This window comes from Lissotriton vulgaris, chromosome 10 (genome assembly GCF_964263255.1).
Source record: "Lissotriton vulgaris chromosome 10, aLisVul1.2, whole genome shotgun sequence".
NCBI lineage: Eukaryota > Metazoa > Chordata > Amphibia > Caudata > Salamandridae > Lissotriton > Lissotriton vulgaris.
In genome coordinates, this window is record NC_141698.1 from 582,081,737 (window position 1) to 582,099,702 (window position 17,966).

General features: G+C 44.9%; 1 protein-coding gene across 1 annotated transcript in view; it reads right to left on the reverse strand.

Annotated features, from left to right (window-relative positions):
• SNX29 (sorting nexin 29) overlaps positions 1–17,966 on the reverse strand; it is a 1,754,850-nt gene that overhangs the window by 505,758 nt on the left and 1,231,126 nt on the right. The gene's annotated exons all lie outside the window — the stretch shown is intronic.

Consider the following 17,966-nt stretch of genomic DNA (forward strand, 5'->3'; position numbering starts at 1 on the left):
TTCTCTGGACTAACTCTTCCTCCTTCTGTCACTCCTGGGCTAGCTCCTCTCCCTTCTGAGTGCAGCCATTCCCTAAACTATAATTTCCAACAATCATGTGAGCATTGGAAAACCAACAGGTCACTTTACACCGTAGAGGTTCCCAAATTGAAGCCAGGCACCCTGGAGGACTCTGATGCATTAATAAATAAGGCGATTTATTGGTTAACGTCGGAGCGGAATCGCCATTCTATAATTAGATCTGAAATTATATTTGCAAAAAGGCTCTCAATTTTGTCTTCACCTTATGTTCATATCCATGTTGTCCTGTGCTCCAACATTTTGGTTGAAAATGTAATAAACTTTGAACTGCATCTTACCGGGCGAAATCAATCTGGGATACAATTTAGAGCATTTTCTCCCCTGTTGCCCGCTTTCAGGGGTCAATCCAGCTTGTGGACTGCTCGAGTGACTAAGGACACTCCCACCCCCTCTTTTGTCCCTGCATCACCCATGAATGCACTTGATTGACTGTATAACACTCATAAATGTATCCTTTCAACCATATGGGCCATAATTCTTGTATATAAGCAAATGCTATCTCTATAATTAATACAACATGCGTAACAGAGGGAACCAGGGCATTGGGAGCTTTAGATTGTACTGTTAATGTGATCCATCGCACTTCCGGAGCATCAGGAACAACATGGATAATTTGCAAGATGGAGTTGGATGCAATATTTTATTATATACTAAGGAGGATTGCAACTTTATAAAATCCCCCAACAAGCCTGCACGTTCAAATGATTACTCTGGGGTTGACCCTAACACTGTTGGTGGCCCTCTTACTTCACCAAGTCTAACCTTTTATCTTGGAATTTAGCTGAATTAAAAGCAAAATTAAGTGATCCAGATTGGCTAACGTACATTATGAAATAAGATGTGTGCATGTTTCAAGAAACATGAACTACAGAGAAAGCTTATATAGATAGGTTCACCTCTCTCAGTGTGGAAACTATGTCTGCTGAGCACTATAGTAGAGCAAGTGGAGGGCTTTTAATCTTGGTTAAGAAAGGTCGTTTTAGTACCCTAAGTCCTTTGATAATTGAATGTCCAGATTTAATGGGGACTATAGTTACCCTCCCCTTGGGTCTTTCTTTGTCACTACTTAATATGTATGTCAGAACGGTTAAGCCTAATGATAAATCCCCTACTATAGCAGTGCTATATACTACACTGGATGCTTTACACACTGATACCAAAGTAATAGTGGCGGGAGATTTTAACACCTCCTTTGAACACTTCACTTTTTAACCCTTTCGATGCTGATGACGAGCTCAGCTCGTCATCACCCACGGGTGTCGTGTGCTGATGACGAGCTGAGCTCGTCATGGTGCCACTAAAATGGCATTTTCCAGCACAGGGGGGGGGAAACGCCCAGCAGCCATGTGGTTAAAAGAGAGGAGGACGAGTACTGGGGCATTCCTGCATTGATAGTATCATCAAGGACAACTTTCTCCTCTACTGCATTACAAGTAGCTTAATTGATTACCAGTAGAGGACTCAGAGCTTTAAATGGTCGTACCATCTCCGATCCTAATAGAGAACCTACATTTAAAAGAGGAATACGTTATAGTGTAATTGACTATGAACTGATTGATGTTAGATTGTGGTCACTGTTGGCCGATATGGATGTTAAAGTTAGGTCTGATAGTGAGCACAATTCTCTTGAGGTGACATTCCTTGGCGAGTCCCTGGAGCAAGGTTGTACCGGTTTGCTTACGGTTGTTCCCACCCCAGCCGTAACTAACAGCCGTCGCTCTGTTAAATGGCCTTAAGTGCTGGCAAGTCAAAAACTATATTCATAGCTATACAAGCAGTTTGCTGCCTCCTTAGAACAATATGAGGGGATAGAGGCAGCTAGTATATTTCAACTAACAGTGCATAACCAGCTGTTTCGTGAGTTGCAAAAGATCTTCTACAAAGAGGTGCCTGTCACCAACACCATGCATTTTAAAGAAAATGTGTGGTTTGACTCTATATATAAAATAGCAAAGAGTTTGTTGAGGCTGGCAATTATTGAGGGGGATAGAGCTAAAATTCGTATAGTGAGAAGCCCTTATAAATCCCGACTGAGACAGGCTAAACGAGACTGGGAGGATAACTTCAGGCAGGACTTGTTTGCCACCAGTAAAGTTAAAGATAGTCGAACCTTCTGGAAACTTGCAGCGTCTAACAAACCTGAAATTGTGAAGTCCCCCTGTTTTAATATTTTCCTTGAGAAATTGGGAGCTCACTTTCTGCTCTTTATTCCGCAAAAGAGAATAATGATTGTAGCAGAGTCAGAAGTAAGACTGGGTCAGCACCATTACATCTTACATTGCAAGAGGCATACACTACTCCTGTCTCCTTTAGCCCCGAAGAAACAGCTAGTGCAATACATTTGTTTAAATTGTCTAAGGCTCCAGAACCAGATAAAATTCCGGGTGACCTCTATAAACCTGAGCCTCAAATCTGGTCAACTTATTTTAATTTGCTAGCAAATGCTGTCACGGGTGGGGGAGAAGTACCAGAATCTTGGAGGGGTGCTGAGAAAATAACCATATTTAAAAAGGGAGATGCTAGCAACCCAGCTTTCTATAGGCCGATAAGCCTGATAGATATTGCCCAGAATTTTTTTTTGCCGACCGGTTCTGAATAAATTGATTGACAGAATGGAGGCTAATAAAATAATGTCTCCATACCCAGCTGGATTTACGCCAAAAGTTAGCACTATCGATCAGATTTTTAGATTTTTGTTATTATACTATAAAACCATCCTTTTTAAAACAAGAAATGCTCTACGTAGATTTCATACACCTTAGAGCTGCCTTTGATCTCATTCCACGCTGTGAGAAGTTGGCCCGATATGCAACGTTCGCTATTCTAGCGACCGCTATGTATCGTTCCAACGACCCTTATGGTGTTTGGTTGTAAGTCAACCTATAGACCAGCTATCCTAGTAGCGTGGATACGAGCAGTCTAAGGCTAAAGACTCGAGAGGGCGTGTTAAGCCAGCTGTTTACCACACATGTACCCCTTGAACACCCAGTGAAAGGACACCACACAAGTGTTATGAAAATAAACGGTATATTTATTAAGAATCACAACAGCCCTGTACTCTTTATGAGGACAGGGTACTTAGCACAAACCAAATCTCTTTAGCAAATACTTTAAGTGCACAGTTAAAACAAGTGTCCGAGGACACGGAAAGGTTAAGGCAAGTCGGAAGCGAGGGACTCGGGACCCTAGAGTAAGGAGGCTATGCAGGCACTGAAATGCCGAGTTACCTAGCCACGAGGGCTGCGGCTGCACAAGTCTTACAGGCGTCGGGGTCTTCGCTGACGAGCCAGGAGCCGGAAGAAAAGGAGTTGCTGGCCGGCGACCAGTGCTGAATAGTTCGTAGAGATCCAAGCCTGGATCGGAGAGTGATGAAACCTGAAAGCAGAGGGGACCAAGTTCGTACTACTAGCCAGTAGTCAGAGGGTACCAGGAAGGCACCGGTTGGCCGTCACCTCGACCAGGTGAGTGGGCGACGCTAGGCTCTGCAGTCTCACGGACCAGGAGGCGTTGTCGGCGACCACGGTGGAGGTGCGAGCTGTCCCACGACGGATGTCGCTGTCGGCGTCTTGAGTGGACCAGGAGGGTCCGGGGTGCTTCTCGAAAAGATGGAAGCAAGGGCCAGTCTGGAGCAACCCGACCGGCAGTGATGATTCTCGGATGTCGTCACAGAAGGACACAAGCCAGCGGCTAGTGACCAGACAACGTGCTGAGCTGCGAGCAGAAGGGCCCCACGCAGATCGTGGAGATGCTGGGAGACTGCACTTCGGTGCTGGAGCGGCTCAGGGTCGGGGCTTCTCGGACCCCAGAGCACTCACCAGAGAGTTACCTCGATGGTCGTGCTGGGTTTAAGAGCGTGCAGGTTCTGATGATGGCCGGTCCCTCGAGGTCTCGTCGCACCCACAGATCACAGCTGAGCTGATGACGTGGGTAGAGGTCAGAGGTGCCAGGGAAGCCGGTTCTCGTCGAGCTGGGCCGTCGGATTCCTTGAGGAAGGACTTACAGCAAACCGCAGAGTTCTTAGATGGTGCCTGCTGATGCAGGGTGACTACTCCTTAGCCACAAGGGAGAAATCTTGAGAAGAGTCTTGAAGTCCTTTCGTAGAAAGTATTCTTGATTCAAAGATGATCTAATTTGGAAGGGTCCCCGCTCCGGCCTTTATCCTAAAGAAAGGGGTGGGTACATGACTAGGTCCTGCCCTAAGGGTGGGACCAGGAAGGGGGGTAGTTACACCCCTCTCCCCTGCCGGACTTTCCCCAGGCCAGGGCTGTCGCCCCTGGAACTGGTTCTAACCGGCAGATGCGTAGTGAGCACCGGGGTGCCACTCCGCAGTCACCTTCTCGCAAAAGCCCTACCTACCCAGAATACACAAACCCTGTCTGGGACGGTGCGAACACCGCCCTCGACAGGAAACCCTTTGTCCAAGTGCTCCTCGCTGGAAGGACTCCCAGCAGCAGGAGGTCAGACTCGTGTCTGTGGTGGCAGCGTCCATTTTGTGGAGCTGAGGCTTTCGTTAACTTTAACCGGGGTTCACAGTTACGTACATGTCGTGTCCCTCTAGAAGGGCGGAATGCTAACCTCGTCGCCAGAGTTGGTGAGAGGGCAGCATCCCGATTCGTATGACACCTTACTCGACATGTCTTGATAACGCGACACCGAAGTTACCGATGTGGCACGCGTTATCATGGAACAGCCATTGGGTCTTTTCTCCGCAAGCTGCAACCGGCTCGGCTCGGGCCAGAACACAGTTCACGCGAGCCCATGCACTCTGCCTTCAGGATTGTCAAGGCCTGCCATAGGAGTGACTGATAGGGACTCGGGTGTCCATTGTATGGTTAGATATAGAGCTACTATATCTAAAGCAAAGGGTGATTACACGACTTCGCCCCAGCTGTCATGCAGCCAGTTGTGTCAAATTTAGGAGGCCAGCCAGGGGTGGCATAATACATGCTGCAGCCCCTGGCGGCCCTGGGTACACCTATGCCCTGAGTTACAGGGTCTGATAAGGTGGCCCAGTACCAATTGGTAAATGCACCTAGGGTACATGTTGTAATTTAGAAAGAGAACAGCCAGGCTGTGGGTCTGATTGGCAGGCCCACAGCCAGAGAAAGTCGTAAACCAGTGAAACAAAAGCAAAAAATCTGGGTGATCATAGGATTGCAGACCCTACTCTCCTACACACGCGATAAGCTATGGCAAGTCCTACTTAATATAGGCGTTCCCGGCAATCTTGTATATCTTATAACCCGTTTACCACGGCGCAAATTTTGCCGCGGTGCGGGCATATTTATGAGAGGGCGCGGTTCGGACGGCCCCCGGCCATCCTCCCCACACACCCACTGTCCCGGCCGTCCGACGAATGCAACGGGTTAAGCAAACTGCATGAAAACATCTTTGCACAGGTCCGATGGGGTCTGAATGGTGAACTAAAGGAAATCATCCCAATTGAACATGGAGTTCGCCAAGGCTGCGTTCTTACACCCACACTGTTCTCTCTGTATAACCTAATGATGTAGTTGAAGTTTTAGAAAACTGTGTTAAAATGCTGAACATTAATTAGGAAGGCCCCGATCTTATTCTTTGCCTATTACTCCTTCCTCATCTCGAAGTCACCCATGGGTCTGCAGACCCTGGTTAATAAATGTTTTGTCTTTTGCCATGCCAGGGGCCTTGAATTAAATGTTAACAAGACCAAATTTATGGTATTGGGCAAAGGGGTCAAGAAAGGAAAAGCAGCCATTCGGGTTGAAAATGAGTCACTTGAAAGGGTAGGTAATTTTGACTACATAGGGGAACGCTTCAATGAAAGTTTTAAGAGGAGGGATGGTAATACTGTTGTACACTATCTGCGTATATTTATTACTGTTCTTATTATGCACTGATATTGAAGCACAGATCACTTTAGCACCCAAAGCGATTTTATTAATGGGGTTGTGTTCTACTATCTAGCGAATAGTTATCACTGGTATTGCTAGTTAAACTGATTTGTGAACTACTGGGCACTTTATCCCCTGGCATGACCCTTAATGGGGCTGTTATTAAGCACCACTTTTAACATTGTCGGTAGGCACGTTTTTATCCTTGAATTTTATCTTTTTAACTGTATTAGTCTATTATTTTATTATCATGTACCTCACATTGTCATTGACATTTGTCTTGGGATACGATTTTAATACTTAATTGCAGTGCTGTAGAAGGTCCTTGAAGCATTATTTTTTCTGTACTATTGTCTGCTTATCGTCATCAGTCTCAGAGGCTATGAATGTTATACAGTAACGTTATGTATGTTCTGTGTAAATATTATTTTGATTTGTTGTAGTTCGTTGGATGTATACTTTGGCTGTAAAAAACAAATAAAGTAATACTAATAATAATAATAAAGAAAGGGAAAGACTGCGTGAAGCCATTAATACTAGTCCCTGGTAGCCAAAAGTAAAGAAATAGGGATTTTGGTATGGATAGAAAGATGAAAGACCCCCCCAAACAAAGTGAAGATGAGACTTTTTGCAGGTGTCATTCAGAAACAGAATAAAACAGAAGGGAGGAAGTGTGGTCTTCTACATTTCTGAATATGAAAAGGAGTAGTGATGTATACATGGGTGGAACATGTTGATCATCTATGAAATTATAGTAGCTCTTGGACATTGGACCTTTCTGCAGTGTCATCCCAGATATTTGACTTCTGTTGCTAAACTCACTTTTTGTTGTACAAAGGACTCTCTGCACTTGCCAACAAGTGGCAAACTGCGTATGATCTCCTTTCTACACATGTTGAAATTGGTGTACACCGATTTAGCACATTTAATTTACTTGTAAGTTCCTGGTATAAGGTACAATATATACCCAGAGTCTGTAAATTAAATACTGCTAGTGGGCTGCACCATTCATTGTACCAACCAAAAACGGAGCACTATAAAACATGCTTCGAGGGCTATCACTGCCGCTTGGATGTCTAGCTCAAACTGCCATTTCGACTTGGCAAATAAACCTTCTGCCGGGCCTATACCTTCCTTTTTAATATGTACACATCTCCCCGAAGGCAGGCCCTCCATGCCCATAGGTCAGGGTGCATGGTATTTAAAAAGTAGGACAGGCATATTTAATGTTTACATGTCCTGGCAGTTAAAAACCTTCCAAGTCATTTTTTACTGGAGCAAGGCTGGCTCTTCCACAGCAAAACATTGGGGTACATTAGAACACCTCATAGTGCTTAATTTCAGCTTGGGTGCAGCTAGACATACAATTCAAGAAGTCTTGCCGAGCGTGCAATTATATTCGAGAAGATGTTGCCCATGTCATGTTTTTTGCACAGCGTATGTTACAATAAGAAAATGCTGGCTTATCCTGTTATGCAGAAATTTGGGCTTTAGACAATGTATGCAGGCATGTAGAGGTTTAATGTATGACACTTCGCTACCTATTGTCTTTGCTGTTTCCCGTTTTTTATACGGTATGTGGCGCCGAAGGAAAGGCTTTGTTTAAAGTCATTATAAATGTATCTGGATTAATTCTTCTTCCTTTTAAAGTTATTTTATCTAGACTGTCACCGATAACTTTTTGTTTAATTAACTTTTTATCTTCAATGCTTGCTGTTCATATGTATTGTTTTATTTATTGTGCTTTGTATGTATTTTATCTGCACTTTTTATGGTCCCCGACCGAAATAAAGTTATCAAGAGAGAGAGAATTCAGGGAGTTATTTTAGAAGTAATTTAAAATAGTCAAGCCAGATGTTATAATAATATTTTAGAAATGACACTTTAAAAAAGTGTCATTTCTCTGCTGAAGCTGAAAGGGCTTTACTACCAATATCCAGTGTCACAGGACTGCTGAATGGCTCCCATGTGGTAGTAAGTGGATTACTTCCAGGCAGTAGGCAAAAGGCTTGGGTGAGGAAAGAGGTTTTTCCACCTTGAACTGGATGGCCTGGGGAACTGTGCACAGCCCCTCTCTGAGCTTTAAAGAATGCCTAACTTATCACTGGCAAATGTAGCTCACACCTAGGTCTCCCTCCCTTTGTCTTCCTAGGCTGCTTCGCACTAAATCCAGTGGTAGGGGGAGCGACCTCAGAACTAGTTTGGAGTGACCACAAATGAAAGTTTGACCATTATAATCACCACACCTCTGGGTGGGCACAGTTAGCTCAAATGATTGGGTTAAAAACAATTCTGCCATCTTAGATTTAGGTAGATTGGGGTACTGTGAATAGTTTACAGTACAACCATAGGAGGTGCTGCAAACATAGGGAAGGTCGTCCCTGGGAATTTATTACCCCAATGGTTATGGAGTGGCCAGGAGTTTTCCTCGCTAACAGGCTTGCACTGGGCATAGAAGTGGACCCCACAGACCTCTCCTCAGAACACTCCTGGGACTGTGGAGATCAGGGGGAGGACTGCTGTGGGGCCTGCAACCTGAAGAAAGTCTGGACCTGCTTGCCCTGAACCCCAGGCCAAGGAAATGACTAAGTCTCAGTTGTCTGGCCTCCTAATTGGTCTACAGGAGCACAACAAGCTTCTAGAGGCCCTTTCTCTGCAACTGCCCAGCTGACCAGTACCGTATGGACCTGCTACTGGCCATTGTTGGATTGAGTCTAAACCCCCCAGTGATGCCGCCCAGATCATGGACCCTTGGCCAGAGTTTATTCCTTCTGACCAAACTGCAAAAGCTGGGACTTAGAAACTTTTTGCCAACTTTTCCTCCCGAGAGCCAGTAGGAGAACGGGACCACTGTTGAGCCAAACCCATTGACTTTGAATTACCGTAAAGATTCAATCTGCTGGTTAGCTCAGTTGAAGAAGATCGGACTTCCACAAATGTTTTTAGGTCCGAACACAGAGGGATTCATCTGGACCAACGTGGAGCAAGAAACCCATCGACTTCAAGGTGTCCCTGGACACAGACTTTGGATGTCATCCGCTCAGAGCTTAGTTGGCATTGTTGATGACCACACTGGGACTCTGCATATAACATACCATTGTTATTGAGCCCTACTACGTATCCAGCTTGCAGATTGCTCCACCAATGTCTCATTTATGGCCACTTTTATCAAAATATGTTTTAAAGTAAGAAGGTAATCCTTCCACTTTTGTGAACATGGCCCATGTATCCATCCAACACTCCATTGTGGTTGGCCTTAACTTTTGTCTTTGACAAAGTATAGCACAACCAGAAAATCGAGGGTCGACGCTTTGAGCTTTTTAGTGCTAAATGAAATTCTAACTTAAAAAATACAAAACTCCAGTTTTACTTGCTGGGTTTTTGTCATTTTGTCGTCATTTTATTTATTAACCCCTTCGATGCTCATGGCGGAATAGTTCGGTGGCCATGTGCTCATGACGGAACCATTCTGTCATGAGGCCAGGGGCACGAAATCGCTCTGCTGCAGACAGCAGAGGGATTTCTATTATTCCCCTGTGACCTTGGGAGCTGCTCCCAAGGCCCCCTTCCTGGTTTCTGTGCCATGACGATCAGCGTGCACGTCGCGCTGTCGTCATTGCACAGAAACCGAAACTGAAATGAGCCTTTAGGCTCATTTCAGTTTCACTTTCTATGTGCTCAGGTGGCTATCTCAGCCCCACGGGCATGTAGAAAGACAGGAGAGGTATCATAGGAAAGGGGGAGAATCTCCCCTTTCCAATGGTACCCCTTCTCCAGTGGATCCCTGCTTCGGGATCGCCCCAGGAGGGCGATCCCAAGCAGGGACCCACCTACTAGACACTAGGGAGGGGAGAGCGGCCCCATGGGCAAGGGCTTTTGCTCCCTTCAACTTTTGTGGGTGGGATTTAGTCTTTTTGCCCCCCCCCCCCCACTGGGGGCAAAAAGCCCACTAGACGCCAGGGATATTTTTTTGGGCCGCATCATTTATTAGCATGGGGGAGCCAACTAGACGCCAGGGATATTTTGGGGGGGGGCGCATCATTTATTAGCATGGGGGCTGCCCATAAAGGGCATGTCCGTGCCCCATCCCGCAAAATTTACAGCCTTTCTGCCCCCCTTGGGGGGCAGTAACCCCCATTCTGCCCCCCCCCCCGAGGGGGCAGAAAAACCACTATACGCTAGGGATTTTTTGGGCAAATTTTACTTAGGGTGGAGGCATTGGCATGCCCGTTTTAAGCAGCCCCCACCCTAATTAAAATTTGCCCCAAAAACCCCCTGGTGTCTAGTGGACTTTCTGCCCTGGGAGCAGATGGGTAGTAAATGTATAGGGGGGTCCCCGTGGGGAGAGCGTGTAAACACACAGTAAAACACTTACAAATTTCAAAAAGACGGTGAATTCAAAAGAAGAATGTTGTCATTTATTCAACAACATTGCATTGTGATTCAGTAAAGCATTATTACAATTACTTTAAGTGGAGTAGAGAATCAGAAAAATGAAAAAGCCCCAGTATGGGAGGGAAGGAGAGGTGGTGCTCGAGGGCTGTGAAAAGGATTAAGGAAAGTGCACAGAGTTAAACACAATGTACATAAATACCAACATCAAAGGAATTGGGAATTGTTCCAAAAAACCAAAATGGCCCATATAAATTAAGGCAGGTGTTAGAAACACAATTCAAACTAAGGACATTCTACGGTCACATATGCAATTCAATATGATCCAGGGGATGTGCCGGACGTCCCAAAGTGAAGGGCGTCGACGTTTCGACCCCTATTTATAGGCTAAATTCAGTCCTTTGCCGGGGTCTTCATCAGGATCGTTATAGTGGGGGAAGGGACGAAATGGGGCCGTCCTGTCTGTAAAATTAAAAATCAATATCAGCAAATGGGGTATTGAGTTGAACATCACAGTCACTGTCCTGTAAACCGTAAAGGTTGATTACTCAAGGCAGAATAACACCATGGGGTCCGGGTCATAAAGACCTCTGGACAGAGGGAACTAAGAGCTGCGTGAAGCCACATGTCATGCTCCAGCTCAGTAGGGTAGATCATAATTCTAAAAGACCAATACATACAGAGGAAAACAGTAGCCAAAAGGAAATATAAAGATATATACACATTATTATCTAGTGTCTACACAGGAGACTCACTTAGAAAAAAGTAGAGACAGTACAAATACACATCCAAATGGTGTACTGCTCCAGAGTGTGAAGAAACCAAGTCTCAATGTATCATTGGTGACTTGCCGTACACGGACAGGATTAAATAACTGCAAGTCCTGGAGGGACAATTAAAGTAAATTGTAAGCGGGTATGCAATTACCTTTAGTTAAATACAGCACACTCCATCAAGATAACCATCATCGGGAAGATATTGTTGCCGAGTGTGGTGAACAGCGTGCTGGGATTGGCTGTCAAATCTAGGTTAAACCAAATACTAAAGGTTATTAGGGTATTTAATCCTGTCCGTGTACGGCAAGTCACCAATGATACATTGAGACTTGGTTTCTTCACACTCTGGAGCAGTACACCATTTGGATGTGTATTTGTACTGTCTCTACTTTTTTCTAAGTGAGTCTCCTGTGTAGACACTAGATAATAATGTGTATATATCTTTATATTTCCTTTTGGCTACTGTTTTCCTCTGTATGTATTGGTCTTTTAGAATTATGATCTACCCTACTGAGCTGGAGCATGACATGTGGCTTCACGCAGCTCTTAGTTCCCTCTGTCCAGAGGTCTTTATGACCCGGACCCCATGGTGTTATTCTGCCTTGAGTAATCAACCTTTACGGTTTACAGGACAGTGACTGTGATGTTCAACTCAATACCCCATTTGCTGATATTGATTTTTAATTTTACAGACAGGACGGCCCCATTTCGTCCCTTCCCCCACTATAACGGTCCTGATGAAGACCCCGGCAAAGGACTGAATTTAGCCTATAAATAGGGGTCGAAACGTCGACGCCTCTTCACTTTGGGACGTCCGGCACATCCCCTGGATCATATTGAATTGCATATGTGACCGTAGAATGTCCTTAGTTTGAATTGTGTTTCTAACACCTGCCTTAATTTATATGGGCCATTTTAGTTTTTTGGAACAATTCCCAATTCCTTTGATGTTGGTATTTATGTACATTGTGTTTAACTCTGTGCACTTTCCTTAATCCTTTTCACAGCCCTCGAGCACCACCTCTCCTTCCCTCCCATACTGGGGCTTTTTCATTTTTCTGATTCTCTACTCCACTTAAAGTAATTGTAATAATGCTTTACTGAATCACAATGCAATGTTGTTGAATAAATGACAACATTCTTCTTTTGAATTCACCGTCTTTTTGAAATTTGTAAGTGTTTTACTGTGTGTTTACACGCTCTCCTCACGGGGACCCCCCTATACATTTACTACACAACGCCCAGGTCCCCCTGACTGCATGGGTACAACCCCCTTTTGTAATGGCTGGGAGCAGATGGGGGCATTAGCCCCCAATCTGCCCCGCCGGGGGGGAAGCAAAAAGCACACTAGACGCCAGGGATTGTTTGGGGCAAATTTGAATTAGGGTGGGGGCTAACAAAGCGGGCATGCCCATGTCCCCACCCCCTCCCCTACAAAAATGACAGCCTTCCTGGGGGGCAGATGGGGCAGTAGCCCCGAATCTGCCCCCCCACGGACCAAAAAGCCCACTAGCTGCCAGGGAATTTTTTGGCAAATTTTAATTAGGGTGGAGGCATTGGCATGCCCGTTTTGGGCAGCCCCCACCCTAATCAAAATTTGCCCAAAAAGTATTTTTTGGGGCAAATTTGAATTATGGTGGGGGTTCCCAAAACAGGCATGCCCATGCCCCCACCCCGCCTGCAAAAATAACAGCCTTCCTGCCCCCCCAGGGGGGGCAAAAAGACCACTAGACGCTAGGGATTTCTTTGGTAATTTTAATTAGGGTGGGGGCATTACATTGCCCATTTTGGGCAACTCCCACCCTAATAAAAATTTGCCCAAAAATCTCCTTGGCATCTAGTGGACTTTCTGCCTCCCATAGGGGACAGATGGGGGCATTAGCCCCCAATCTGCCTCGCCGGGGCGGCAAAAAGCCCACTAGACCCCAGGGATTTTTTTGTGGCACATTTGAATTAAGATGGGGGCTTCCAAAACGGGCATGCCCATGCCCCCACACCCGCTCGCAAAAATAACAGCCTTCCCCGGAGGGGCAAAAAGCCCACTAGACCCCAGAGTTTTTTGGGGCAAATTTTAATTAGGGTGGGGGCATTGGCATGCCTGATTTGGGCAGCCTCCACCCTAATTAAAATTTGCCAAAAAAACTCCCCTGGGGGGCAGATGGGGGCATTAGCCCCAATCTGCTTCACCGGGGGGCACAAATCCCACTAGATGCCAGGGATTTTAGGGGGGGCAAATGCCCCTATCTGCCCCGCAGGGGAGGCAGAAAGTCAACTAGACGGCAGGGAGTTTTTTGGGCAAATTTTAATTAGAGTGGGGGTTGCCCAAAATGGTCATACCCATGCCCCCATCCCCTCCCTGCAAAAAGTACAGCCTTCCTGCTCCCCCGGGGGACATATGGGGCAGTAGCGCCCAATCTGCCCCCCCAGGGGGCAAAAAGTCCACTAGACGCCAGGGATTATTTAGGGCAAATTTTTTAATTAGGGTGGGGGCTGCCCAAAACGGGCATGTCAGTAGCCCCCAATCTACCCCCCGGGGGGGCAAAAAGCCCACTAGCCGCCAACGATTACGCTGGCTTTTTTTATGTGTGATGGTGAGGGCTGCTCAGAATGGGCATACCAATGCCCCCACCCCCCCAAAAAATAGCCACAGTGTTTCTACCCCCCCCCTTGGGAGCATATCGGGGCAACCCCTTCCCCCACATGATATGTGTGGTAAAGTTTTGGAATCAGTGTGGATTCTGGAAACTAGACACCCGTGGGTTTGGTAAGTTTCCCTAGACGGCTGCCGAGCCCCGGGCCAAAAACTGAAGGGACCCCCATGCAAAATGAAGTTGGTTTGTGATAGGTAATTTTGATGTTGTCTCAATAGGTTTTGGGCTCTTGCCTGTCGCGGGTCCTTGACCCACGGTTGTGCATCGCCCACCGTGCCTACTGGAGGAAAGGGGCAATCCTTAATCACACCCTGATCACTCCATACCACCCCAACAGGCAGCTGAGGTTGACCCTTGCCTTCCAAGTCATCATTCCCAGGTACAAAAGAGAAAGAAGTGGAGGTAGAATGTTCTCAACAAATGCGGCAAGGCTTTGGAACTCCCTTCCACTATCTATCCGCTCAGAACCGAACATCCTGCTCTTCCGCAAAAAATTAAAAACCTTTTTCTTCAGAAAATAACCTCGACCCGCCTCACCCAAATGTATTCAGCTATAGCGCTAGGACGCCTGCGGGTAGCTATCGCGCTTTACAAAAACATATTCCATTCCATTCCATTCCATTCCCACGCAAGTGAGGTACCATTTTTATCTGGAGACCTGGGGGAATGCTGGGTGGTAGGAAATTTGTGGTTCCACGCAGATTCCAGAACTTTCCACCACAGAAATGTGGGGAAAATGTGTTTTTTGACAATTTGTTAGGTTTGCAAGGGATTCTGGGTAACAGAACCTGGTGAGAGGCAGTCAAGTCACCCCATCCTGGATTCCCCTTGGTGTCTAATTTTAAAAAATGTATAGGTTTGCTAGGTTTCCCTAGGTGCCGGCAGAGCTATGGTTCAAAAACTACAGCTAGGTACTTCGCCAAAAAAGGGTAATTTTTCATTGCAAAATTGAGGTGTGTCCACGTTGCGTTTTGCGCTGTTTCCTGTCGCGGACACTAGGCCTACCCACGTAAGTGAGGTACCATTTTTCTCGAAAGACTTTGGGGAACGCTGGGTGGGGGGAAATTTGTGGATAAACGCAAATTCCATAACTTTCCAGCACAGAAATTTGAGGAAAATGTTTTTTGTTTTTTACAAAAGTTTAGGTTTGCAAGGAATTCTGGGTAACAGAATCTGGTGAGAGGCAGTCAAGTTACCCCATCCTGGATTCCCCTTGGTGTCTAATTTTTAAAAATGTATAGGTTTGCTAGGTTTCCCTAGGTGCCGGCAGAGCTATGGTTCAAAAACTACAGCTAGGTACTTTGCCAAAAAAGGGTCATTTTTCATTGCAAAATTGAGGTGTGTCCACGTTGCGTTTTGTGCTGCTTCCTGTTGTGACACTAGGCCTACCCACGTAAGTGAGCTACCATTTTTCTTAAAAGACTTTGGGGAACGCTGGGTGGGTGGAAATTTGTGGATCAACGAAAATTCCATAACTTTCCAGCACAGAAATTTGAGGAAAATGTTTTTTTTTTTTTACAAAAGTTTAGGTTTGCAAGGAATTCTGGGTAACAGAACCTGGTGAGAGGCAGTCAAGTCACCCCATCCTGGATTCTCCTGGGTGTCTAGTTTTCAAAAATGTATAGGTTTGCTAGGTTTCCCTAGGTGCCGGCAGAGCTAGGGTTAAAAAACTACAGCTAGGCACTTTGCAAAAAAGGGTCATTTTTCATTGTGAAAATGTGGTTTGTTCACGTTGGGTTTTGAGCCATTTCCTGTTGTGGGCACTATGCCTACCCACACAAGTGAGGTACCATTTTTCTTGAGAGACTTAGGGTAATTCAGATTTGTAAAGCAGCTGTTATTACCTATTGACTTTCGATGCATTTCTGCCTTCCAAATGAAAGACAATGCGTAAAAAAGAAGTAATTTTGAAACATGATTGATAATTCTCTGGCGTATGAGCATTCCTAATTTCAGAAATGTGCAAATATCTACTGTTTCTAAATTCTATATTTTGTTCCTATTTCAGAAATACATAGATGTCTTTCATACCGATTTTTCCATGTACACATTTCCCAGAATAATTGCTATATACTCGGTACATAATAAAAAACCATTGCAAATAGCTGATCATTTTGTGGCTCTGGGTTCATCAAGTTCTAGGTGAACCTACAGGTCCTATATATCCCCACAACCAGGAAGATCCAGTGGATGTAACTGTATATTGCTTTCATAGAGGTGTCCTAATTAGAAGAAGTTACATGTAAAAACGTTGACACATAAGGCGTTTTTTTAACGAATTTTCAATTTTTCCTCCATTTAACTGTTAGTTTCTATAACGAAACCTTGAAGGATCTACACAAATGACCCCTTGCTGAATTCAGAATTTTGTCTACTATTCCAAAATTGTGGATCCATTATTGCTTTCATACCCATTTCTACCATTAACTGGAAGGAGGTTGAAAGCACAAAAAATTGCAAAAATAGGCAAAAATAGGCAATGTCCCAGAAAAATGCCAAAACTGTGTAAAAAATGTGGTTTTCTGACAAAAGTCTGCTTGTCCCTGAAAGCTGGGAAGATGGTGAGTTCAGCATCACACCCCCTTTTTCAATACCATTTGCAGGGTAAAACCCAGACGCTTTCATTTGCAGCCCTTTTTTCCCGATTTTTCCCAGAAAACTCTAAATTTAGCTGTATTGTGGCTAATTTCTGGAATCCCTCCAGGGAAATGCACAAATCCTGGGTACCTTTAGAATCCCCATGATGTTGGAAGAAAAGGACGCAAATTTGGCGTGGATACATTATGTGGTCAAAAAGTTAAAGGGGCCTAAGCCCGCACTACCCCAAATAGCCCAAAAAAGGCCTAGCAGCGAAGGGGTTAACATTTGCGTATCTTTTCTAAATTGGTTTGAGGTGTTTTCACGTTATTACTGTTTTAGAACTGCATACATATTTTTCACATCGCCTCTAAGTAAGCCTGGTTTCTGTGTGCCACCCTACCAAAGAGCTAAGCACAGGTTCATTTAGTCGCTATTGGTTCACCCTGTCTTTGGTGCAAAATCCGGTGAGAAATCAATCTCCAAATGACTTCTATCAAATGTCAAAAACACCCACTTTTCCGGCAAGACAAAGAGTTGGATGTACAAAACAGGTTACAGAGAACACTTTGTCTTGGAATATTGTTGTGAATATCATTCATATGGTAGGTATAGATGTAATGGTGCTATGGGCACCCTCTACTGTCTTGCTTCAGTAAGTCAAAATATTCTTTTGGACAGATTAAATACGGGGACGGTTGACACTTTAAACACTCTTGCTACAGTTGTACTCACTCTTTGAAAAGTAAGAGCAGACAACTGCTGTGATTGGTCATCTATTTCCTGTGGTATGGCCAAATGTTGAGAATGTGGTTCGCTAGAGCATAGGTACTTGAGTTGTATGTCAAGGGTGGGGACCAACAAGAACAATGCATGCTTGTGGTTACTTCTGTTCCTTCAGGAGATATGGGATGGCGGCTTGGGCTCGACATCTGGCTACCTACGAAGCTGGACCAGAACTTGATTTGCATGTGGTAGGTCTAAATCTGTAGTAGCTAAGTGACTGCAAAAACAAAAGATTGCTATGCTGCTCGAGTAATCACCACTGAATAAAATGTAATCGATAATTTTTCGTCTTCTGTCAATTAGTTAAGGATTTTCACGACTCTCTTTTGCTCCTCCTACCTTTTGAAAGCTGTTTGCTTCACCCAAATGACACTTATTATTCGTGTCTAAATTAGTACATACCTCGCGGCCAATGTATTAACAATATTGAGGTTGAATTACAAGTAGCAATCTAGCATCCTAATAGTGATGGAGTTATTGATCCCGAGTCAGAAAAGGTTCTTCCATGAAAAAAGAGAATTCATTAATTTAAGAGTAAGCCTCATCTACTCATAGGACAAAACCTTTGTGAATCGGGCCCAGTGACTGCCCCATTATCCTAGTATATCTGTGAACAACAGTATCTCTAGTTCTGTGCACAAACGCTATCGACTTATACTCAGTAGGATCTTAAGAAACGTGGTTATTCACCCAATTTCTTATCTCAATGAGATGACAGAGACACATGAGATCATCTTGTGCAATTTAAGGCTTCCCATTTAAATTCATTACAGATAGGAGGAGATAAATGGAAGTCTCGCTGAAGCGACCTTTACCAACGTGATTTTTTC